General features: G+C 43.1%; 1 protein-coding gene across 4 annotated transcripts in view; it reads right to left on the bottom strand.

Annotated features, from left to right (window-relative positions):
• The window catches only part of ESRRG (estrogen related receptor gamma), a 402,038-nt gene that overhangs the window by 393,797 nt on the left and 1,009 nt on the right, over nucleotides 1–7,232 (bottom strand). Inside the window, exons 1-2 of one of the 4 annotated variants that reach the window (XM_082756557.1) lie at nucleotides 7,042–7,107; nucleotides 6,341–6,407 (exon numbers count right to left, since the gene is read on the bottom strand). The exons of 2 other annotated variants lie outside the window; for them this stretch is intronic. The gene's annotated coding sequence lies outside the window, so the exon portion shown is untranslated. Of the gene's footprint in view, nucleotides 1–6,340; nucleotides 6,408–7,041; nucleotides 7,108–7,232 lie in introns of those variants that run through there. One more of the 4 variants, XM_082756551.1, reaches the window with a different exon arrangement.

A 7,232-nucleotide genomic window follows, 5' to 3' on the forward strand; every position in this document is an offset into this window, starting at 1 on the left:
ATAAGGGGGTGATGGGAAAAAAATTCTTCAGAGAAAATCCAGGCTCAAAACAGAAACAAGATTTCATAATTTATAATTCAGAGGGTTGCACTATTCTCATTCCTTGTTTAAAGACCTACATTTTTTATTTTAAACTTCAGGTGAACTTTAGATGCCTTACTCTTTTCTCTTGAGAAAAAAAAAAAAAATAATAATAATAATAAAAAAGTAAAAATGTTAAATAATGATATAATTTGTTCAGAAAGTGTAGACTGACAAGTATATGCAAAGAAGTACTAAGTTCAGTTTTTTTTTCCTTCTCATCTACTCTAATATTTTCCTAACTGAAAGAAAATGTGTAAGTTCCTCATCCATTTTATTAGTCATCATTAATGGGAGTTAAACTTTATGCCATTTCACTGGCAACTTCCCCAGCCAGGGGATTGTTGTATTTGATATAAGTTTAAAATTATTATTATTATTATTATTATTATTATTATTATTGTTGTTGTTGTTGTTGTTGTTGTTATTGTTATTATTTTATTATTATTATTAATTATTATTTAATAATAATAATAATAATTTTTATCCTGTATTTGTATGAAATCTTGAAACAGTTAAACACCAAATATCCTACTCACATACATGACAACTATTTCTATGGCAATGAGGAGGAAGGAGATTGAGAGAGGAGGGCAAGCTTCTTACTACAAGGCACAAAATCTAAAAATAGTAAATACAAGTACATGAAAAATTATGGCCCCTGTAATCATAGATTTCAATGGAGAGATGGTGTTACTGTAATGTATTTCTGCACAACAAAACCAAAACCGTGGGTAGGAATTCTGAGCATTTCCAGAATCCAAATAGTAAGAGGAAGCTATTCAAAGTCACAAGTTTTCATATTAACTGCAACGGAAACAGAAATAAGTCTTTAAACTTAATCAGTTACTTAAAATGAATTTATATAGAGTTATATTTTCTCCTCTCTGTGCTTAAAGCTAGACCCATTTGTACATTACTGATGTGTGTGCTGAAAAAATGTGCATAGGCAATAATGTACTATTCTTGCATGAGTATTTTAAGGGAGGGAGTTTGTGATGCCATTGCTGCATCTTAAGGTTGTGAGTCACTAAAAAAATACAGAGAAACACTTTTTGTAGTTTGAATAAGATTTTTTTGATAAAATATAAATACGAGGAACTCACTTCTAAGTTTGTTTTTACTACTCTATTAAAAGTCAGACAAAATTTGAAACATTAAATACTTAGATGGAAACATCATTATCACCAGCATTTGTTGCAAATGTATTTACTGCATTCAGTTGACATCCTAAGCATACTCTTATACTTGCATAACGCAAAGAGCTCCAGCTCTCCCCATACATAACAGTAAAAAGAAAAATCTAAGTTTATACTTATTCATCTATTGAATCTCAGCCAATATCTACCACTTTTACCATGGCTAGTAGTAATTTTACACATGTAGGAAGAGCAGAAGGCCTTTGCAATACCTGAAAGCTTGAGATTTGCATTATTCTGAAGCCTTTTCTTTTTTAGTTCTATTAAATATATAATGATAGAGTAAAACATGGGCATTTAAAGGAAAAATAACAAAAAAAAAAAAAAAAAAAAAAAAAACACTTTCATTTAGTAAAGACTGAGATAAACTAATAAAAGAAATACAACATTAAAGTTGTAACCCTCCATTCTCAAAATGATTCTTATAATTAAATGCTTTCCCTTCCTTTCTGTCAGGATCTAATTTTCTGCAGGGATGTCAAGGGGACCGCTGCTATACATTTTCCTAAAGTTAGCATGACATCATCTACTAAGTGCCTATGACATGCTATTTACCTTTCTTGTCAACTTAGGGCTTTTCCATTTAAGAATTGTTTAAATGAATCTTTATGCATTCACACCTAGATACCTAGAGGTATCTATTTTAAAACAGTATTCATTTTGTATTTCCTCCTGTTTTATGTCATATGCTTCTTCACTGATGCTCTTCAGATATAATATATAATAAGAAGTGCAAGTGAAATAAAAAGGGAAGCAATTTAATTTTCCTTATTTGCCTCAAGTATTTATTGACAGGCAAAGGTGATAAAAATTCCAAGGTAAAAGGTCTGGCTTGACATCTCATTTAAACAACTTAGTAGTGTAGTAAACAACTAAGTAGCTTTGTCCCCTGCTCCAAAACACAAGACAACAAAATCCTAAAACATCCTTATGTATTTGTCTTCTGAAATATTTGGGAAACTATGCTCGGTGGAAGAGATTTCAAAAGAAGCATCAGAGAGTGTTGGTTTTAATATACATAAATTCCTCATCTATTAAAAGAAAATCTATGTACATCAGTGAAAAACATTAAAAAGGGGAATATTAATCAGTATGTGAGTAAGTGTAACCACCCTTTCTTCAGTGGATTCTTCTGAGACAGAAATTCATTTTTCTCATTCTGCAGAACCCCTCTATTCAAACAACAGTCTGGAAAGAAGCGATGGCCCTCTAATCGTCTTCATTACTGAAAGGCAGAGCAACTGCTATTGATTAAACACAGCATTCTGTAAGATCCATTTTTTCCAATTAAATTTGTATTCTTTCTTAGATGTCTAGTTTTATTTAGTTCTGAACAAAATTACAGACGTACCTTTGTTAACTCATGTGGTGATAATTCATTTCCAGAAACTGTTCCTCTTGGTAACGCTAGCTATTACTGATTATAGTATTGCTCAAGGCAGATTCCTTGTTGTAAATGGCATTGAACATTTTACCTGGATATTGCAACAACACATTATGAGCATTGGGATATAAACAGAATAGTGAGTAATGTGGCCAGCCTCTGGATTTAAGCAATAAACTAGTCGACTTGTGTGTGAAGACACACTCAGCTAGAAAATTGAGCTATCATCAAAGCATCCGATACAATGCCTGCATCTTTTTCTACTTTGCTAGTGACTGATCATTACATTCAACTGTGAACCACGGCCTGAAATAATAAAGGTCAGAGTTTTCAAGGACAGTTTCTGGTTTCGAGTTTCCAACTTGAAATACCAATATCTGGATTTTCCAGGTGCGAGGTTCCAAGACTTATATCCCCTCAGCATGAGGAAAAAGCAAAGCCAGAACAGGCCTCATACCACCTCACATCAAAAGCCATTTCATTAAAGAACTGATCCTAGGGTTTAACATGTGTCAGAAGGATGGTATGATCTCTACTAGCATATGTACGTTTAAAAATCCAGATCTAAAATATTTATTTAGTCTACCTCAAACTTTTCTCACCTCATTTCTCAACATGTTTTGTCTGCTATTACAAAAAAAAAAAAAAAAAAAAATCCTATGCAAATTTTGGAAATTTGGCTCACTATGATAAACAATCTTAGCCTTTTTTATTTAATACAAAAGTACTGTGAATATATTCTCTCTCTCTAAAAAAAAAAAAAAAAAAAAAAAAAAAAAGAATACAGGATGTCTACGTTTATAAAAATAACAAATTTACATTATGCTGATATAAACATTTGCGGCATCTCTTGATTTAAAAAAAAAAAAAAAAAGAGAGAGAGAGAGAGAGAGAGAGAGAATTACATTAAATCGTCTTTCAGCGAATTCCAGAGTGCTACGTTCATCCCTTATGTCACTGGTTACAAAAATGGGAGCGTGGCAGTGCTGCTAAAGAAGTCTGCCAGAGTTCAGGACTCAAGCCTGGCTTTGTCAGCAACCTGTTGTGACCTGGTCCAGTGCACCATATGAAAACTTCATTTCTCATCAGCTTTCCTAATACCAAACGCACCTCACTGAAGTGTTTTGCTACTTTCACATAATGGGGGATAATTCATATTTGCAAAGTTATGGGTGATTTCTTACTGAAAGGGAAAATAAGCTTTTACTTCTCTAGCATTTGATTGTGTTTGTAAAGGTAGGACAAAGCTACACCATACTGTATTGAACGAGTAGGCTTTCCTTTTATTAACGACACCAAGAAATACTGTATGATCTCCCACTAACAATGCTGAGGTTGTCCTGTAAGCTGCTGTGCTGCTTCGTGAGGATATTTCGTCTGCTCTGAACGTAAGCGCCAACTTGTTCAACTTGTGACAGCATTTTGCCACAGTCCTGTCAAGCAACCAGGAAGCACGCCGAAAAGACGGCGATTAGGCCAAACGCCTCCTGGCTTTGTGCAACTCAAACAAACGAGCACACGTCCCGTAAAGCCCGACGTTCAGAAATCCTCCGTCGCCGTGACCTCCCGCCCCGTCTCAGCGCGGTCTGTTCCCTGACCGTCTCTACCCCTGTGCACCAGAAGGGTCCGCGCGTCCCGGTGCCGGCCGCAGGGTCGGCTGTTCCCCGCGGCCCCGAGGGGTCCGGCGGCTGCGCGGGGCGGCGCCGCACCCCATGGAGCCCCCCGTGGCTCCCCCGGCACCGGCATCGCCGCCGGCTCCCGCGAACCCGTCCCGTTTTGCGGCCGGGTGACACAAAGCGACATCGCTCGGGGACGTAGCCCCCCGGAGAGGAGCCCTGCCTGCTGTCGCTGCCCCGGCGAATTTAATTCCGGGGATTTCTGCAACTTTTCATCCCGCACCTCCCGCCCGCCCTCTGGAAACTTCGGGCAAAGCCGAGGAGCGAGAGGACAAAGGGCCAAAGAACAAAGAGTCCAACCGGGAGGGGAAAGCAGGGCTCGGGCTGACCCCAGAGCGGAAACTCTTCCCCTAAAAAGCAGGCGTACCGCTCCGCCGACCCCCGGACAGCAGCACGGCCCCGGCGGCGGCTCTGGGGGCTCTGAGGGACCCCAGGAAGGCGGCGAGAGGGAGGACAAGGCAAGGTGCCCTTAGCGCCCCGCCGCAGAGCTCCTGCTGGCCTCAAAGCAACCTAAAACTCTCGCTGAAGTGTCGCCAAGCACGGTTTGGTGGATGCCCCCCTCTCTCCCCGGCCCCGAGCGTGATTCCTGCTGTAAAACTCCCTCCCTGGCTTTAGCACTCGAACACCCTGGAGAAGTGGCAGGTGCCCCTGGTAACCTGTTGCTGCGAGGTTCCTGTCCTCTGACCAGGGTGTGCGATTATTTTATTGTATTGTATTTTATTTTTATTTTTCATACGGCGCTTGCTGCAAATGCCCCATGGCTCTTCGAAAGCGATTTGTCCCTGGACGACGGGGATTTTGCTCCCGAGCGCAGCAAAAGGCGCGGGCGGAGGCAGAGGCTGCTCGGGGAGGCTGCGGCGCTCAGCTCGCTGGGCTGCCGGGGCAACAGCAGCGGCCAACCTGCAGCTGCCCCGCGCACGGGCACGGGGAATTTTCATTATTTTCTCGGGCAGGCATTTCCAAAGAAAAGAGGTAATTGACGTGGTTCTTCCTTTGAGTAATAACCAAAGGGAATCCGAGCTTCACCTGAGAAACTTTTAGAGTGTTGTTTGTTTTTTTTTTCTTTCTTTCTTTTTCACTTAAGCTAAAAGTGAGCTAACTCGGCTTCACTTTCCTGCAGGTGAAATTTATCTAGTTCTTAATTAGGAGCGCAAAAGAACCAGCGAGCAGGGTACGAAACACCCACGGACGTGGACATTGGCGTGGAGCGGTGCCGAGTGTAAAACCGGGGGGCGCTCCCTGAACCAGCCCCCGACCCTCCCCTCCCGACCCGAGCAGCCTTCCTCGCCGCCAGAGGGGTGGGAGAAATGGGGCGGCGGTGGGGAACGAGACAAAGTTGAGACCCCGAGGGTCGCCACCGAGGAGCACTCGGTGCAGCTGTAACACGCGTTCACGTGAAATGCGGCTCTGGGAACGGGCGTAAAACTTCGCCCCAGTCTCTGCCCTCGGTTAACTAAAGCCAATTACTTGCTTTCATATAAAAGGTTTCGCGTATGGTTACATGTGAGGAAATATGAGAAGCTGATGAGTCTGCCTTTGTTATGATTTAATCAAATAAATTAAAGGAGAAGGGTTAGGATACACCCAATTTTGGACTTCAAAAAAAAAAAAAAAAAAAAAAAAAGGGAGCGAGAGAGAAAAAAAGGAATTAGTTTTCAGGGACGCTCTCTGTCCAAACATTTTTCTGGTGTACAGAGCAACGTCAGGCTCGCTGAGTCCACTCAGCTCATTGCTGCTGGTTGTTTGGGCTTTCTCTTTTCCTCTTAATGGAGCACCTTTCATAGGCGATTGGAATTTCGGGGGGGAAAGGGTGAGTAGGTGCCAAAACAAGTTGGGGGTGGGGCAGAATTTTGCGTTTCAAGCAATTTAGCAGGCAGCAATTCTGCTTACAGCAGAAAGGTAGGTGGATACTTGAAAATATCCTCCACCGGGGTGTCCTACTTTAACAATTCTAATTAAAATAGGGTTTAAAAGATGCAAAGAAAGAGCAAGCTTCTTGCCTTATTTCCAGTGGGCGTGGGGGATACCGTCAGGCACAAAGTGCTTCTAGCTTGTTCTAACGTGCACCTTTGTTTAAAAAGAAAAAAAAAAAATCAAGCTTGTCCTCTGATTTCAACTAATGTATTTTTAACCGGATTTCTTTCCTCTGCTTTGTGTGATCTGATACCTACCGTGTAGCCCTGGCCCACTTTCAGCCCTGCGGGTGCCCTGTATTATGTGTGTGTCTGAAAGAAAAGGGAAGTCTTCCATCCAACCCTCTTGTGCCCTATACCTGTGCTTGGGAATTGAATTGTGGCCGGCCCCGGGGTCAGCAGAGCACGGCTCCTATCCTTCTCCTCGCTGCCTGAACCAAGCAAGAGGAGCCGGGACTTCGTGAGCCTAGCGGGGCTGTGACCACCCGGCACCTTGAATCAATAACGCGGCCAGTTTCCTGACGCTTCTTTTCCGCGGCTCCTTATTGAAAGGGAGGCTTTACTGCCACCTATAAATAGCCCCGGATCCGAGGCACTTTTTCTCCGTAAAGCAGCCAAGTTGCAGCCGAGGGAGCGGCGGTTGTGGGGCGTTTCGCTGGTGCCAGCCCGAAACGCGTCGGCTGCAGCCCCCGGGGGGGGCTCCGGGGACCCGCACCCAGCGCCGCGCCGGCTGCCTCTGAACTTTGTTCCCAGGCACGGCGGGGAGGGGAGCGAATACCGATACTCACCCTGCTCTTTGGATTTCCAGGTGCAACTCCGGCTCTCCCTCTTCTTTTGTGTATAAACGAGCAAAGGTTACAGCCCGGGCACGCGCCGTGATGATGCCCCGGGTAACCCCGGCCCCGTGAATTTAACGCTGCGCTAACCCGCTCCGAGCTGGGGGCTGGCTCAGCACCGCGCCTCTCCGCGCTGCCAGCGG

This window comes from Aythya marila, assembly GCF_965140915.1.
Source record: "Aythya marila genome assembly, chromosome: 3".
In the NCBI taxonomy this organism is placed as follows: domain Eukaryota; kingdom Metazoa; phylum Chordata; class Aves; order Anseriformes; family Anatidae; genus Aythya; species Aythya marila.